This window comes from Lissotriton vulgaris, chromosome 1_1 (assembly GCF_964263255.1).
Source record: "Lissotriton vulgaris chromosome 1_1, aLisVul1.2, whole genome shotgun sequence".
NCBI lineage: Eukaryota > Metazoa > Chordata > Amphibia > Caudata > Salamandridae > Lissotriton > Lissotriton vulgaris.
The window spans coordinates 382,503,354-382,522,754 of NC_141685.1; positions in this window are offsets into that span (position 1 = coordinate 382,503,354).

A 19,401-nucleotide genomic window follows, 5' to 3' on the forward strand; every position below is an offset into this window, starting at 1 on the left:
TTTCTTGTTGTATTCCTGGCATGGTTGCCATGACCTGAGACTTCTCAGGCGGTCCTCCCGTAAAAAAACAAATTCCTCTACTGGAGTTGGAACACTTTGTACTGGTCCAAGGGTGTTACTGGTGCCTGGATCTGATTCTGCTCCAGAGCTTACTTCCGATTCACTGGGCACGGAATCCTCTTGTGCATTGCTCATGGATATGGGCAGTTTTGGTCGTCTAATACTATCAAACTTGCGAGCGAAAGTGTAGATTCTTCCCTTCAGATAATCGTTTCGATCTCTTTGAAATTTGAGCGCCTTGCGTTCCTTTATAGTTTGTTCATATTTTGACACTCTAGTTTTTATATCCACCATGGCTTTATTAATTTCATCTTGATCTTCATAGCTTTCAAGTTCTTTGCTCACTGTTTCTAATTGCGCTAGGATTTTTTTCCGATCTGTGGCAGCATATTTCACAAGTATCTGCAACATGTTTCTGGATGGCTGGGCATTGTTATCCACCCATTGCTGCATCATGGCTGTGTCCGGGTTCTCGTAGGTCGGTACCACCAGTACTCTAAGTCCTCGTGGGACCCTGCCCACTTCCAGATACCTGCGCAAAGATGTACATTCCCACCATTTGGAAATCTCTTGCTTTCTGAATCTGTCAAACTCCCTTAATAGTGACTTGACAGTTGTCCCATGTAATGGTTGATCTCCAGCTCGCCCTGATGTTGTAGGGCTTTTATTGCTGTTTGTATCACTAAAAATGTCCAAAGCCGCCTCTTCGCGCTCTCATACCCACTCCTCAGCCATCGTTTTTGATTGGAATAATAAAATCCTCTTTGAAACCCACTGCCGTTCTCAGCTCAAAGCTCGATGGACTACCTCTCCTATAAGCCAGCTTCTTTGGACTCAAAGTAACACTTATGACGGCACACGTGGGCTTACCTTGAAACTCGGATACCCTCCGGCACACTCGAGCATCAGGGAAGCCCGCGCTCTAGCAGTCAATCTGTGTCAACGTCGTCCGTAGTTCTTGGCTTGAGGGGCTCTCCGTTTTCCTCAGTCTCAAAGAATATCCACTCGTATTGCCAGGCAGCGGAGAGCACCAGAATGAGGAGGGTCAACGTAAGGGACTTCGGCACGCCCCTGTATGTATCATCCAATCCTTAGTCTCTTGGTACGAAAAAAGGCGCTGACACCGTGGATTTCTTGACAAAGAGAAGTTGTTTTATTCTTACAACGACATGGCTCGACGCGTTTCGGCGGGGAACCCGCCTTGTTCACAACAACTCCACACTAGGTGCTATGTGAATATATACAAGGTTTTGGAGCTTGTTAGTGACGTGCATTGGTTGCCATGGTGAGCCTCCTCCTTGAGACCGTCATGGAAAAGGTATGTTAAATTCATCATAACATCCATTTTCTAACATTCAGTCTTACTTTCAAATTATGTACATTTAAAAAAAAACTATTTATGTGACCCATACGTGCGTGGTTCATTACACAATTTGAAAACATTGTGTGAAAGATCTTATGTAAACACATACTTTTCAGATGACGCTATTGTTTTTTTTTTTTTTTAATTTTTGAAAACCTTTATTTTCAAGTCAGTGCACACAGCTATTTAGCCATACATCCCGGAGGCTAGGCAGCATATCATCGATCAGAAGGCTAGTGTACAAGAAGCATGTTACCAAAGCGTACCAAGGTTTTAATTTTCTGTTTTTGTAGGAAATTAACTAAGACAAGAAAGAGAAAGCACCAAACTAGTGCTAAGAAGCAAGGCAATTGAAACATTTGTGCAACAGAGCCCGGACATGGGAAAGGCTAGGCCAGATGACGCTATTGTTAATGTGTTTTCTACAGTCTGCCTGTTCTCTTCTGGGGAGGCAACGAGTGGTAAACCATAATCGCAACTCATAAAATATGTGCACCAAACGAAATTGTGAAAAACGTGAGAAACAAAGCAGTACTGAATTACATTTTAAGCTTTACATGGCAAAGATGGATCATTTGCCATAGACCATTTTAACTTCATTACACATCGGGTGTGCGGCCCCAGTGGGCTTTGAACCGACTATGGACTACTGTCATCCTATCATTTCTATCAAGTGATACGTTGTCCCATCTATTAGCTCTCTATGCCTGATGTTGTATCTCCGAGTACTGTAGCTAATATATTTTATATATGTGAATTCATAATAATGTAAATTGACCTATAAGCTCCAAAAGGTGATGTTCTGAAATGTAAAAAATAAGATAAAATCAAGTTATTAGTGCTGTAATTCTTATTTGAGCACCTTTGTTACGAAGTTTCCAGAGGAGTGGGATTGACAGCATCAAGAGGAGCGAAAAAATTGCTAATATTGCAAATATAGGACCTTGTCTTGTGTTGTGTTACAAGTGTACACTCAGGGCTTCATCTGAATTTAAGCCATTAGGGGTCTTGGTTTCGAGCATGATGATATATCTCGACTCCAACCTTCGGAGTTGCCCCCTCTTATGTTTTTCAACACTGTCGATGACATAGTATTGCAGGTCTTCTATTCTTCCTCCATGAAAAGCATTGATGTGGCGTGCCACAGGGTAGCTTTGATCATCATTGGCAATTGCTCTCAAGTGCGGCAAAATCCTTACATGCACTGGATGCAATGTGCTGCCAACATAACGCTTTTTACCTGTACATTGTAAAACATAGATGGCATTATCTGCTTTACAATCGAAATTCTATCTTATTTCTAATGGTGTGTTCCTAAGAGGAAGCTGCACTTTGCTGGTGTTTATGCCATATTTACAAGCTTTGCACTTAGTGCACTTAAAGAATCCCTTTTTACTTTGTAGCCAGTTGGTATTGCTAACTTGGCTCGGATGGTTAGATACCAATTCCTGCTTCATCGACTTGGCCCTTCTGTATGTTATCTGCGGCAATTTGGCACATGATGTTCCTATTGTGGGGTCACTACGTACTACGGGCCAGTGCCTGTACAAAATTCTCCGTACTTGTGTATGATAGGCATTGTACCCTGTAATGATCTGTGGTGTCTCGATTTGTTTGATAGAAGTTGTTGGTGTAGTGTCTTTGAATAGAAGACTATTTCTCCTCTTGATCATGCTCTTAGTCTCTGCAATTTCAAGAGTATTCTCAGGGTAACCTCTAGCGCACAATCTTTTGAATAGCTGTTGTTTAGATGTCTCAAAACTATCTTGTGTACTACAATTGCGCTTCATTCTGAGGAACTCGGTATAGGGGATGCTGGAAATCAGGCTTGGAGGGTGAAAACTCCCGGCATGCAGAATAGTATTGCCGGAAGTGGGTTTTCGATGTGTCCTCGTTTGAATTTTGTCATTGGAAACAAATAGTTCCAAGTCTAAGAACACAATCGAGGTTTTGCTGGTAGTACATGTGCACTTCCAATTCAAAGTATTTTCATTTAGTTTTTCAGCAAATTTCACTGCACTCGCCTCACTGCCCTTCCATAGCAAAAAAATGTTGTCTATGTAAAGACTGTATTGCACCACATTTGTTGACATCTGTGTGCTGAAATCTGCCATGAGTACTTGCTCCTCCCATCAGCCCATATGCAAATTAGCATAACCGGGGGCGAAGCAAGTACCAATGGCAGTCCCCTGTATTTGCCTATAGAGAAGTTTATTGAACATGAATGTATTATTTTCGAGGCACCACTCCATCATTTATAGTAACATGTTAGTGTGCTGATGTAGTTCAATGACCCTGGTACCTAAATAGTATTTGATGGCATGTAAACCATCACTGTGTCGAATGCTGGTTTACAAACTTTGCACATCCAATGTTACAAAGACAAAATCTGATTTCCAGTTGACATCATACATTTTTGCTAAAAAGTCTCCACTGTCCTTGATATAAGAACTGTTGGTGAATGAGTGGATGAGTGGATGTGTATGTAGATTTTTGAATTACTGAATAGGTTCTTCTAACTGGTATAGGTATCTCCATTGTTTTGAACATTTTAGTTTCTATTTTTCAATCTGTTTATCAAAGGTTATATTAGGGTGAGAGGAGGTCTGCCACTCTTTCACAAGGATGATGTCATCAGTGATGTCATTTGAGATGTCATCAGTGATGTCATGAGTGATGTCACTGACCATGTCATGAGTGATGTAATATGTGACGTTATCAGCAGTGGATTGCGGGCGCGCGAGTTATAGTTAGCTGACCTAACTATAACGGGGGAATTTCAATGGTTTTGTATGAGTGAAATGTCCAGCTAACTATAACATGTGTGAAACCTATGTTTTTTTCAGTGAATTTCTAAGGTTTTTTAAATGCTAATTCCTAACTATAATGTGGCTAAAACCTATGTTTTTTTTCAATTAATATATATATATATATATATATATATATATATATATATATATATATATATATATTCAAAGTCCACAAAGCACCCACGTGCAGCACGCACTCCCAGCCAGCTCGTTCCAGGTAAGGGAAGGAGACGGGTACAACCTGCGTCAGCAGAGCCTGACGCGTTTCGGGCAACCGCCCTTCATCTGAGGCTTCTCTGCTTCGAAAAAGACCGCCAACACTAGGATTGCAGATAGTGGTCCCATATTTATTGCATCATCACCTGCATGTTGCATTCCTTCATAGCAAAGTATTCTGGGATCTGCAGTCCTTGTACAATGAAACCCAAGTGGGCTGCTAGCGATCATTTTCAGTAAATGTCACAAATCACGGGTGTCTCGCACAAGAACTTCCCTGTTCAAATCATGAGCTTGGCTGCTCCATTCCGCCGATACTCATACCAGCAGAGGAGCCGCTTAGTATGTGGTGGTGCGTGCCCCGTCGGGTCGACCGTTTAACATTCAAAGTCCACAAAGCACCCACGTGCAGCACGCACTCCCAGCCAGCTCGTTCCAGGTAAAGGAAGGAGACGGGTACAACCTGCGTCAGCAGAGCCTGACGCGTTTCGGGCAACCGCCCTTCATCTGAGGCTTCTCTGCTTCGAAAAAGACCGCCAACACTAGGATTGCAGATAGTGGTCCCATATTTATTGCATCATCACCTGCATGTTGCATTCCTTCATAGCAAAGTGTTCTGGGATCTGCAGTCCTTGTACAATGAAACCCAAGTGGGCTGCTAGCGATCATTTTCAGTAAATGTCACAAATCACGGGTGTCTCGCACAAGTTCTTCCCTGTTCAAATCATGAGCTTGGCTGCTCCATTCCGCCGATACTCATACCAGCAGAGGAGCCGCTTAGTATGTGGTGGTGCGTGCCCCGGTCGGGTCGACCGTTTAACATTCAAAGTCCACAAAGCACCCACGTGCAGCACGCACTCCCAGCCAGCTCGTTCCAGGTAAGGGAAGGAGACGGGTACAACCTGCGTCAGCAGAGCCTGACGCGTTTCGGGCAACCGCCCTTCATCTGAGGCTTCTCTGCTTCGAAAAAGACCGCCAACACTAGGATTGCAGATAGTGGTCCCATATTTATTGCATCATCACCTGCATGTTGCATTCCTTCATAGCAAAGTATTCTGGGATCTGCAGTCCTTGTACAATGAAACCCAAGTGGGCTGCTAGCGATCATTTTCAGTAAATGTCACAAATCACGGGTGTCTCGCACAAGTTCTTCCCTGTTCAAATCATGAGCTTGGCTGCTCCATTCCGCCGATACTCATACCAGCAGAGGAGCCGCTTAGTATGTGATGGTGCGTGCCCCGGTCGGGTCGACCGTTTAACATTCAAAGTCCACAAAGCACCCACGTGCAGCACGCACTCCCAGCCAGCTCGTTCCAGGTAAGGGAAGGAGACGGGTACAACCTGCGTCAGCAGAGCCTGACGCGTTTCGGGCAACCGCCCTTCATCTGAGGCTTCTCTGCTTCGAAAAAGACCGCCAACACTAGGATTGCAGATAGTGGTCCCATATTTATTGCATCATCACCTGCATGTTGCATTCCTTCATAGCAAAGTATTCTGGGATCTGCAGTCCTTGTACAATGAAACCCAAGTGGGCTGCTAGCGATCATTTTCAGTAAATGTCACAAATCAAGGGTGTCTCGCACAAGTTCTTCCCTGTTCAAATCATGAGCTTGGCTGCTCCATTCCGCCGATACTCATACCAGCAGAGGAGCCGCTTAGTATGTGGTGGTGCGTGCCCCGGTCGGGTCGACCGTTTAACATTCAAAGTCCACAAAGCACCCACGTGCAGCACGCACTCCCAGCCAGCTCGTTCCAGGTAAGGGAAGGAGACGGGTACAACCTGCGTCAGCAGAGCCTGACGCGTTTCGGGCAACCGCCCTTCATCTGAGGCTTCTCTGCTTCGAAAAAGACCGCCAACACTAGGATTGCAGATAGTGGTCCCATATTTATTGCATCATCACCTGCATGTTGCATTCCTTCATAGCAAAGTATTCTGGGATCTGCAGTCCTTGTACAATGAAACCCAAGTGGGCTGCTAGCGATCATTTTCAGTAAATGTCACAAATCACGGGTGTCTCGCACAAGTTCTTCCCTGTTCAAATCATGAGCTTGGCTGCTCCATTCCGCCGATACTCATACCAGCAGAGGAGCCGCTTAGTATGTGGTGGTGCGTGCCCCGGTCGGGTCGACCGTTTAACATTCAAAGTCCACAAAGCACCCACGTGCAGCACGCACTCCCAGCCAGCTCGTTCCAGGTAAGGGAAGGAGACGGGTACAACCTGCGTCAGCAGAGCCTGACGCGTTTCGGGCAACCGCCCTTCATCTGAGGCTTCTCTGCTTCGAAAAAGACCGCCAACACTAGGATTGCAGATAGTGGTCCCATATTTATTGCATCATCACCTGCATGTTGCATTCCTTCATAGCAAAGTATTCTGGGATCTGCAGTCCTTGTACAATGAAACCCAAGTGGGCTGCTAGCGATCATTTTCAGTAAATGTCACAAATCACGGGTGTCTCGCACAAGTTCTTCCCTGTTCAAATCATGAGCTTGGCTGCTCCATTCCGCCGATACTCATACCAGCAGAGGAGCCGCTTAGTATGTGGTGGTGCGTGCCCCGGTCGGGTCGACCGTTTAACATTCAAAGTCCACAAAGCACCCACGTGCAGCACGCACTCCCAGCCAGCTCGTTCCAGGTAAGGGAAGGAGACGGGTACAACCTGCGTCAGCAGAGCCTGACGCGTTTCGGGCAACCGCCCTTCATCTGAGGCTTCTCTGCTTCGAAAAAGACCGCCAACACTAGGATTGCAGATAGTGGTCCCATATTTATTGCATCATCACCTGCATGTTGCATTCCTTCATAGCAAAGTATTCTGGGATCTGCAGTCCTTGTACAATGAAACCCAAGTGGGCTGCTAGCGATCATTTTCAGTAAATGTCACAAATCACGGGTGTCTCGCACAAGTTCTTCCCTGTTCAAATCATGAGCTTGGCTGCTCCATTCCGCCGATACTCATACCAGCAGAGGAGCCGCTTAGTATGTGGTGGTGCGTGCCCCGGTCGGGTCGACCGTTTAACATTCAAAGTCCACAAAGCACCCACGTGCAGCACGCACTCCCAGCCAGCTCGTTCCAGGTAAGGGAAGGAGACGGGTACAACCTGCGTCAGCAGAGCCTGACGCGTTTCGGGCAACCGCCCTTCATCTGAGGCTTCTCTGCTTCGAAAAAGACCGCCAACACTAGGATTGCAGATAGTGGTCCCATATTTATTGCATCATCACCTGCATGTTGCATTCCTTCATAGCAAAGTATTCTGGGATCTGCAGTCCTTGTACAATGAAACCCAAGTGGGCTGCTAGCGATCATTTTCAGTAAATGTCACAAATCACGGGTGTCTCGCACAAGTTCTTCCCTGTTCAAATCATGAGCTTGGCTGCTCCATTCCGCCGATACTCATACCAGCAGAGGAGCCGCTTAGTATGTGGTGGTGCGGGCCCCGGTCGGGTCGACCGTTTAACATTCAAAGTCCACAAAGCACCCACGTGCAGCACGCACTCCCAGCCAGCTCGTTCCAGGTAAGGGAAGGAGACGGGTACAACCTGCGTCAGCAGAGCCTGACGCGTTTCGGGCAACCGCCCTTCATCTGAGGCTTCTCTGCTTCGAAAAAGACCGCCAACACTAGGATTGCAGATAGTGGTCCCATATTTATTGCATCATCACCTGCATGTTGCATTCCTTCATAGCAAAGTATTCTGGGATCTGCAGTCCTTGTACAATGAAACCCAAGTGGGCTGCTAGCGATCATTTTCAGTAAATGTCACAAATCACGGGTGTCTCGCACAAGTTCTTCCCTGTTCAAATCATGAGCTTGGCTGCTCCATTCCGCCGATACTCATACCAGCAGAGGAGCCGCTTAGTATGTGGTGGTGCGTGCCCCGGTCGGGTCGACCGTTTAACATTCAAAGTCCACAAAGCACCCACGTGCAGCACGCACTCCCAGCCAGCTCGTTCCAGGTAAGGGAAGGAGACGGGTACAACCTGCGTCAGCAGAGCCTGACGCGTTTCGGGCAACCGCCCTTCATCTGAGGCTTCTCTGCTTCGAAAAAGACCGCCAACACTAGGATTGCAGATAGTGGTCCCATATTTATTGCATCATCACCTGCATGTTGCATTCCTTCATAGCAAAGTATTCTGGGATCTGCAGTCCTTGTACAATGAAACCCAAGTGGGCTGCTAGCGATCATTTTCAGTAAATGTCACAAATCACGGGTGTCTCGCACAAGTTCTTCCCTGTTCAAATCATGAGCTTGGCTGCTCCATTCCGCCGATACTCATACCAGCAGAGGAGCCGCTTAGTATGTGGTGGTGCGTGCCCCGGTCGGGTCGACCGTTTAACATTCAAAGTCCACAAAGCACCCACGTGCAGCACGCACTCCCAGCCAGCTCGTTCCAGGTAAGGGAAGGAGACGGGTACAACCTGCGTCAGCAGAGCCTGACGCGTTTCGGGCAACCGCCCTTCATCTGAGGCTTCTCTGCTTCGAAAAAGACCGCCAACACTAGGATTGCAGATAGTGGTCCCATATTTATTGCATCATCACCTGCATGTTGCATTCCTTCATAGCAAAGTATTCTGGGATCTGCAGTCCTTGTACAATGAAACCCAAGTGGGCTGCTAGCGATCATTTTCAGTAAATGTCACAAATCACGGGTGTCTCGCACAAGTTCTTCCCTGTTCAAATCATGAGCTTGGCTGCTCCATTCCGCCGATACTCATACCAGCAGAGGAGCCGCTTAGTATGTGGTGGTGCGTGCCCCGGTCGGGTCGACCGTTTAACATTCAAAGTCCACAAAGCACCCACGTGCAGCACGCACTCCCAGCCAGCTCGTTCCAGGTAAGGGAAGGAGACGGGTACAACCTGCGTCAGCAGAGCCTGACGCGTTTCGGGCAACCGCCCTTCATCTGAGGCTTCTCTGCTTCGAAAAAGACTGCCAACACTAGGATTGCAGATAGTGGTCCCATATTTATTGCATCATCACCTGCATGTTGCATTCCTTCATAGCAAAGTATTCTGGGATCTGCAGTCCTTGTACAATGAAACCCAAGTGGGCTGCTAGCGATCATTTTCAGTAAATGTCACAAATCACGGGTGTCTCGCACAAGTTCTTCCCTGTTCAAATCATGAGCTTGGCTGCTCCATTCTGCCGATACTCATACCAGCAGAGGAGCCGCTTAGTATGTGGTGGTGCGTGCCCCGGTCGGGTCGACCGTTTAACATTCAAAGTCCACAAAGCACCCACGTGCAGCACGCACTCCCAGCCAGCTCGTTCCAGGTAAGGGAAGGAGACGGGTACAACCTGCGTCAGCAGAGCCTGACGCGTTTCGGGCAACCGCCCTTCATCTGAGGCTTCTCTGCTTCGAAAAAGACCGCCAACACTAGGATTGCAGATAGTGGTCCCATATTTATTGCATCATCACCTGCATGTTGCATTCCTTCATAGCAAAGTATTCTGGGATCTGCAGTCCTTGTACAATGAGACCCAAGTGGGCTGCTAGCGATCATTTTCAGTAAATGTCACAAATCACGGGTGTCTCGCACAAGTTCTTCCCTGTTCAAATCATGAGCTTGGCTGCTCCATTCCGCCGATACTCATACCAGCAGAGGAGCCGCTTAGTATGTGGTGGTGCGTGCCCCGGTCGGGTCGACCGTTTAACATTCAAAGTCCACAAAGCACCCACGTGCAGCACGCACTCCCAGCCAGCTCGTTCCAGGTAAGGGAAGGAGACGGGTACAACCTGCGTCAGCAGAGCCTGACGCGTTTCGGGCAACCGCCCTTCATCTGAGGCTTCTCTGCTTCGAAAAAGACCGCCAACACTAGGATTGCAGATAGTGGTCCCATATTTATTGCATCATCACCTGCATGTTGCATTCCTTCATAGCAAAGTATTCTGGGATCTGCAGTCCTTGTACAATGAAACCCAAGTGGGCTGCTAGCGATCATTTTCAGTAAATGTCACAAATCACGGGTGTCTCGCACAAGTTCTTCCCTGTTCAAATCATGAGCTTGGCTGCTCCATTCCGCCGATACTCATACCAGCAGAGGAGCCGCTTAGTATGTGGTGGTGCGTGCCCCGGTCGGGTCGACCGTTTAACATTCAAAGTCCACAAAGCACCCACGTGCAGCACGCACTCCCAGCCAGCTCGTTCCAGGTAAGGGAAGGAGACGGGTACAACCTGCGTCAGCAGAGCCTGACGCGTTTCGGGCAACCGCCCTTCATCTGAGGCTTCTCTGCTTCGAAAAAGACCGCCAACACTAGGATTGCAGATAGTGGTCCCATATTTATTGCATCATCACCTGCATGTTGCATTCCTTCATAGCAAAGTATTCTGGGATCTGCAGTCCTTGTACAATGAAACCCAAGTGGGCTGCTAGCGATCATTTTCAGTCAATGTCACAAATCACGGGTGTCTCGCACAAGTTCTTCCCTGTTCAAATCATGAGCTTGGCTGCTCCATTCCGCCGATACTCATACCAGCAGAGGAGCCGCTTAGTATGTGGTGGTGCGTGCCCCGGTCGGGTCGACCGTTTAACATTCAAAGTCCACAAAGCACCCACGTGCAGCACGCACTCCCAGCCAGCTCGTTCCAGGTAAGGGAAGGAGACGGGTACAACCTGCGTCAGCAGAGCCTGACGCGTTTCGGGCAACCGCCCTTCATCTGAGGCTTCTCTGCTTCGAAAAAGACCGCCAACACTAGGATTGCAGATAGTGGTCCCATATTTATTGCATCATCACCTGCATGTTGCATTCCTTCATAGCAAAGTATTCTGGGATCTGCAGTCCTTGTACAATGAAACCCAAGTGGGCTGCTAGCGATCATTTTCAGTAAATGTCACAAATCACGGGTGTCTCGCACAAGTTCTTCCCTGTTCAAATCATGAGCTTGGCTGCTCCATTCCGCCGATACTCATACCAGCAGAGGAGCCGCTTAGTATGTGGTGGTGCGTGCCCCGGTCGGGTCGACCGTTTAACATTCAAAGTCCACAAAGCACCCACGTGCAGCACGCACTCCCAGCCAGCTCGTTCCAGGTAAGGGAAGGAGACGGGTACAACCTGCGTCAGCAGAGCCTGACGCGTTTCGGGCAACCGCCCTTCATCTGAGGCTTCTCTGCTTCGAAAAAGACCGCCAACACTAGGATTGCAGATAGTGGTCCCATATTTATTGCATCATCACCTGCATGTTGCATTCCTTCATAGCAAAGTATTCTGGGATCTGCAGTCCTTGTACAATGAAACCCAAGTGGGCTGCTAGCGATCATTTTCAGTAAATGTCACAAATCACGGGTGTCTCGCACAAGTTCTTCCCTGTTCAAATCATGAGCTTGGCTGCTCCATTCTGCCGATACTCATACCAGCAGAGGAGTCGCTTAGTATGTGGTGGTGCGTACCCCGGTCGGGTCGACCGTTTAACATTCAAAGTCCACAGAGCACCCACGTGCAGCACGCACTCCCAGCCAGCTCGTTCCAGGTAAGGGAAGGAGACGGGTACAACCTGCGTCAGCAGAGCCTGACGCGTTTCGGGCAACCGCCCTTCATCTGAGGCTTCTCTGCTTCGAAAAAGACCGCCAACACTAGGATTGCAGATAGTGGTCCCATATTTATTGCATCATCACCTGCATGTTGCATTCCTTCATAGCAATTTATGGTTATTCAAATGAATAGCCTGTTTCAATGGCACAGTTGCGCATATAATGTCTGAAATTATAAATGGACGTAAAGTTCTTCGTCCCCATTCAGGCCTGCAGGCTATTTATTTGAATAACCATAAATTGGAGGATTGGCAAACGCTTCAAATATGAGATCAAACTTTTCTTAAATGTGATACAAATGCTGTGAAGTTTGTTCGTGCAATAGTGGCTGTGACATTAAGTGGGGAAGTAGGGCACTCAGCCCTTTATTTCCAATAGCTATTATAGCGTACAGTTACACACTCAGATCTGGAATCAGGTAAATTGATTCACGATCTTACCGCTCGTGTCAGCACGATAGCGAATCAAAAGCGATGTTTTTCCTTAAACAATGGTAACGCTTTTAGTGTGATAACATAAAATACACCCCGCTAATGTATACGGTCCACAGAGCGTGACCAAATTCATGCATAACATTTGGGACGACTACAAGTCCCAGCATGCACTAGATAACATAAGTGACATGCATCGGTATATAAAGTAAAACTGATGAGGGACTAACTCACCTTTACTACCGTGACCAGGAACTACGGTTCGAAACGCGTAGGAGTGTGGCACGTTTTGAATAAACAACTGCAAAGTCCAAGAAGTGTGCAGCGTATTCATTCATTTGTACTGAATATCCTCGAGACACTGTCCAGGTCTCCACGCTGGCACCAACTGAAAAGCGCTCCCGCTGCGACAGGACAACTTGTTTACTTATATATATATATATATATATATATATATATATATATATATATATATATATATATATATATATATATATATATATATATATATATATATATATATATATATATATATATAGAGATATATATAGAGATATAGATATATATAGTTAGGATTAATTCCTATGGGATTTCTGAAAATTCTATGTCTAATAACTTTGGCGTTTGTGGACGGAATCGGCTGAAATTTTCAGGAAAATGGCACATTTTGTTTCTGAGCAGCCCCTGAAAATTTGGTGGGGTTTCGTCAAGGGGGGGGCTGAGAAAAAAGGGGGGTCCCAAAACGCGTTTTTCCCATGTTAATTTCCATAGGGCGGTTGGCCTCACTTTTAGCCCGAACGGCTGAATGGATTTGCACGAAACTTGGCAAAATTGTAGGGACTGGTAGCCCGATGTGCCTTTGCTGGGTCTCAATATATGTGCTTCAGTGGATTTTGAGAAATTAACGTTTAAATCAAGATATATATCTGTAACAGCGCTCCGGGCAGCGATCCGGTCCGCTTACTTTTCGCGTTTCGGAACTTTGCGCGCAGAAAGCTGATTGGCTCTCCGGTGTCTGTCAACATTCTAAACAGTCCGGAGCGGCCGCCATCTTGTCTCTCGGTAGGATCGAGAGAGAAGAAGAGGTGAAAAACGAAAGGGGAATTTAATGAAAGGGGGCAAGGTATCCCCCTCTTGACCCCCTAGGAATGTTGTTGGGGTTATTAAAGGGTCCCGTGGGGAAAAGGAAAAAAAAATGATTTTTCACGGTAGAAGCGCTTCACGGGCCGCGAACTGGGCCGCAAACTGGTAGCGAAACGGGAATTCGCCATTTTGTGCTTCGTTAATTAAATTACTAGGTATAAGGGGGTGCGGGAGACGTATCCTAATCCCCTATGTTTCCTGAGGGTGGCTGAGGAGGCTGATATATGTTGATACATCTCTTCCAGCGGCTGCGCCATCTTGCCTTTTTTCCAATGCCACAATTTTGTCGTGCACGGCAGCCATTTTAGATGCCAGGCTGGTCCCAGGCTATCACCTACCCCTGCGGATGTAGTTTATGGCACCAGCTGTAGAGAATTCAGACATGCCAACCCTCCTGATTCAGGCGTGTGACTACTGATTTCAGTGCTAGTCTCCCGCCTCCCTATTTCTGCAAGCAAAAACCCGGGGGCATATTACGAACAACTAGCGATAATTTTTGTCTCTAACTTGTTTAGAGACAAAAATTATCGCCGCACATCGGCGATTTTTATCGCAGATAAACCTTGCTATTATCGCAGAAAAGTCAGCGATATTCATGTATTATCGAGCAAATGCTCTTAGCCATGTTATCCACCTCCCATTGGATAACATGGCTAAGAACTGCTCAGGGCAGGTGTTAGATTTTGGAGATATTCGCGCTTAGCGCGAATATCTCCAAAAGTTGGTAATAGAAGATAGCGATGTTAGGGACTGTTTCCAGTCGCTAACATCTTGGTACGCCACTTTGCATGTCATTAGTGATAAGTATCACTGACATGCAAAGCGGGGCCCAAGATGGTCGCTATCTCCTTTTAGCTGTCACTAACTGGTGTTAGCGACAGCTTGGTAATAGGGAGATAATTTTATCTCCGCTTTCATGGCTTTTAAAGCCAAAAAAGCGGAGATAAACCCCCTTGATAATATGCCCCACGATTCCTTGGGGGTTTCAGCTGACAGGGCTTGGTATTGTGTTACATGGTAATTTTTCCAGGAAACGTCAGTGGGTCGATGCAGGGGTTCTAGAAGAGGTGATAAACCATTTAAGCCTCATGAACAAGCGCATGGTCTTTTAAAGATTTGTGAAGTACTCGGGGCGGCGGTGTGTGTGTGCCCTCTTTTAGGAGCGGGCGGGGGGGCACTGCCAGCAACTTGCCAGGTCAGGTAGTGTTCAACACGTGCATCACCCTTTCTCTGCCTGCTATTGCGCTCCATGCTTCGGAAAGGTAAGAAAAAGAACGTGCATTTGAGTTTGAAATGTCCGATCCTGCAGCAGCACACTTCCAAAGCCCACACATGACAATAACCCGATTCAAGGCCCCATTCACCCGTTTTAAAAAAAATAGATAACACTCCAACAAAGTAAGATTATAAAACTTTATTAACTATTAACTATAACGAACGGAACAAAAACTAAAAACATTTAAACATTTTTCAACACAAAAAGCAACAATGGTTAGAAGCTGTCTTTTGTGCGAATAGTCCCAAGGCAGCACAACGTGCAGAGTTCTGGACGGCACCCAGGTGATGTCGCCTGGGTGCCGCACTGGTTTTGGGATCCTACAATGCAGCACAGAAAAACAGCGTGGGGCGTCCCGGGTGGTGCGGGGGGAGGCCTCGTCAGTAGCGGTCTGTTGTGCGAATAGTCCCAAGGCAGCAGAACGCGTTGAGATGTTGATGGGACTGTGTCCAGTGTCACATGGCTGACACAACATGTACGACAGGCACCCAGGTGATGTCCAGTAAACTGCCGCACTGGTTTTGGTATCCTACAATGCTGCTCCGAAAATTGGCGTGCGGCGGCCCAGGGGTGGGGGAGGCGGCGTGAACGGGCCTCCCCAGGTGGCGGCCATCTAGCTGAGTTGCGCCCGCTCTTGCGGCTACAGCGTCTCGCTCACCATGTTGTTGAGTTGCTCCCACTCTTGCAGTGCAGCGATAGGCGGCTGCCACATGGCTCTTAAAATGGCGGACGGCTCCTCGGTTTTGGGCCTGGTCCACTGAAATGGCCCTGGGACACCTTGGAACTCGGACGCTTGCCTGCTAGGGCTTGGGCTCCATTCTCAAAAAGCGTCCCCTCAGCCGTGAAGATTCTACAAAAGTCTTGGGGGCCCCCGACTCCCGCAGGCTTCCGGTGGGGAGCGGCTGCCATGATTGCTCGCGGAATGACCACGACGGAGCCACGAGATGGTGGTGCTCTCATGCTGACGCCAGCTTCAGTCTGAATGATTCAGAAACAAGGTGGGGCTTTCATCGTTTGGGAAAAAAAAATGTTCTAAACCAATGAAAAGTGTTATTTTTAGGTCATATGACCAAGCCTTCCATCTTTAGGAAACCAAAAGTAAAATGAACCAATGAAAAGTTTTATAAACAAGTCACATGACCTGTTATGCGGCATAGGGCTACAAAAAGCGTAGAAAATCCGTTGGCACGTGAGGCGGCGTCAGTAGCGGACCCATGTGCGAATAGGCCGAAGGCAGCACAACGCGCCGAGATTCGGATGGCACCGAGGTGGTGTCCAGCAAATTGCCGCACTGGTGTGGCCATCCTACAATGCTGCGCCGAAAGACGGCGTGTCCAGCTGAGTTGCGGTCACTGTTGCGGTACAGTGACTCGAACGCGCCGAGATCCGGATGGCACCGAGGTGGTGTCCAGCAAATTGCAGCACTGGTGTGGCCATCCTACAATGCTGCGCCGAAAGACGGCGTGTCCAGCTGAGTTGCGGTCACTGTTGCGGTACAGTGACTCGAACGCGCCGAGATCCGAATGGCACCGAGGTGGTGTCCAGCAAATTGCCGCACTGGTGTGGCCATCCTACAATGCTGCGCCGAAAGATGGCGTGTCCAGCTGAGTTGCGGTCACTCTTGCGGTACAGTGAGTCGAACGCGCCGAGATCTGGATGGCCCCGATGTTGTGTCCAGCAAGTTGCCGCACTGGTGTGGCCATCCTACAATGCTGCGCCGAAAGTCGGCGTGGGGTGCCCCGTTGGCTTATGAGGTGATGTCAGTAGTGGACTGATGTGTGAATAGGTCGGAACCAGCACAAGGCGCCAAGATCCGAATGGCAAGTCCTGGATGTTGAGTGCCTCAGTTGAGAGTTCTGAGCAGTGCTTGTAAGACTGTCTGAAGCTTATTTGCACCTGCTGCAGCTTCACTATTGCCCTGGTGTGGCCAAAGGTGGCACATGACATAGGCGGCCGGCTCCCGAGGTGCGGCGGAACTTTTTTCCTTTTCCTTTCTGCTTCTTTTCCTACAATCCGTTTCATCTGAAGACACAACCAGGTCCCTGAATGTGTGCAGTGGGACGCTATTGATTGAATGAAAATGGCGGCTTGACACAAAGCTGACTCAAGCGTTACTGTTGATGCTATACAGACAAAAATTGGTTTTCAGTTTGTACATTCTTCAGGTTTTTTTTTTCCATCCAAGTCTGATTGAGAGTTTGTAGAAAAATGGCTTCAGATTTTCCACATACTACTCTTCAACATTCTTCCTAAATGTAACAATGTGAAACTCACTAGGAGAATGGCTGTTTCTGTTTCCTTTCAAAATGCTGCCAACACTATTTTCTGAATGGAAGACACCATCTTGTAGCATAAAGGGCCGAAAGGGGTTCTGGTCTGGCCGATGGTTGGTGGAGACATTTTGACTATAACTTGGACCTGCCCGGCCTCGCCCAAAATGGCGCCGGTATAAATGGGACTCGTAACTCCTTGCCCGCAAATGTATATCTAGAAAATGTTATTGTAAGTGGCTGTATCGTATTTTAATTACAAAATGTACGTCCACCGATTCCGCAACTGTTAGACACCTTTGTTCTTGCAACCTAATGGCCCGCTCGTTACGTTCTTCTACAGTGTAAATGTCTCCTCATCATATACGATTTCAGTTTGCTCCGTGGCCGGCCCACGTGGTTTAGGCCCGTATTTGTATACTGACATTTTCACAATAAAGGTTTTTAAAACAAAACACGGTAGTAGTATTTACATTGGTAAAGTTTTTACTTTTAGTCACTGTTTTCGAATCAGTAAAGGCAAGTGAAATAAAGCAGTCCAATTACATGACGGATAAAAGGTATAATATGTAGGAACGCAGTAAAGATAAATGCTTAAGGGCAGTTGTGTTTTTCATGTCTGCAATATAAAGTGATCAATAAGAATCTGATAATCAGGCGTATCGGCGACTAAGATAGTAGGCCGAATCTCTTTTACTCAACGGCTCCGTTATGGAAGGAAGAAACGCCCTTTTTCTCGAAAAAGGAATATATTTTACTTACAAGACAGTTGTAAATTTTCCGGGAAAGTACATTAGCCTGGAATATTATAACATATGTTTGAAAAAAAAATATTGTTCGAAAACAATAAAAAGCGTAATTTTTAGGTCATATGACCAAGCTTTTCATCATTAAATTAACAAAAGTAAAATGAACCAATGAAAAGTTTTATTAACAAGTCACATGTCCTGTTATGCTTACGTTACGCGCTGCGCGCCGCGCCGCGGATCACTTCCGGGTGCGGTAACGCGGCGTGTCATATAACGCATTACGCGACAACGTAGGTCAAGAATATAGTCAAAATGTCTCCACCAACCAGCGTTCGGAACACAACTCCTTTCAGCAGTCCAAAAAGTTCTGTTAAATGACAACAGAGGGGACAGGCAACAAGAACCATCAGTCAAAGAGGGGAGGGCAAGTTCTTCTCTTCCGGGTCATGTTGGGGCGCTACCGGAACTGATCGAATTGGTAGTCTACAGTGTTTCTGGATGTTTCAGACTAAAGCTGGCGTCAGCATGAGACCACTACCATCTCGTAGCTCCGTCGTGGCCATTCCACGAGCAATCATGGCAGCCGCTCCCCACCAGAAGCCTGCGGGAGTCGGAGGCCCCCAAGACTTTTGTAGAATCTTCACGGCTGAGGGGACGCTTTTCGAGAATGGGACCCAAGCCCTATCAGGGAAGCGTCCGAGTTCAAAGGTGTCCCAGGGCCATTTTAGTGGACCAGGCCCAAAACCGAAGAGCCGGCCGCCATTTTGAGAGTCCTGTGGCAGCCGCCTATCGCTGCACCGCAAGAGTGGGCGCAATTCAGCTGGATGGTGGGCAAGACGCTGTAGCCGCAAGAGTGGGCGCAACTCAGCTGGATGGGACAAGGTTCAGAATTGAAGAGTCATCAAAAGGCAAAAAGTTCCGCCGGATCCCGGGAGCCGGCGGCCTATGTCGGGGGCAATCTCAGGCTACACCAGTGCTATAAGACTTGGGGAGGGTGTCGGAGCCAAGCGTCTTCTCCGAGTCCATGGCCATCACACCGCCCCTCAGGGGCCTCCGTCAAGCTGTTTAGGAAGGTAACATATTACATTGTTTTCTAATGCAGTCAGGTCCACAAACGACTCTCACTTACTTTGAGAATAGTGAAGCTGCAGTAGGTGGAAATAAGCTTCAGACAGTGTTACAAGCGCTGCTCAGAACTCTTAACTATGGCACCCAACATCCAGAACTTATGCTATTTGAGAATGGCAGTGACATCGAAGCATCTCAGGGACCAAAACCATTAACGTACTTTCACGTATGAAAATCTTACTTGGGGAGGGGGCAGGAGCGAAGCGCCCCCTCCCAGTCAGCGCCACCACACCGTATGTTGAAAATTTGAAGCCATCGTTCTACAAAGTCAACCAAACTTGGATTAAAAATCTAGAAAAATGTACAAACTGAAAACCAGTTTTGGTCTGCATAGCATCAGTAGCAACGCTTGAGTCAGCTTTGTGTCAAGCCGCAAATTTGATTCAACAAAGCACAGACATTCAAAAAGGCTCAAATTCAGAACTCTAAAC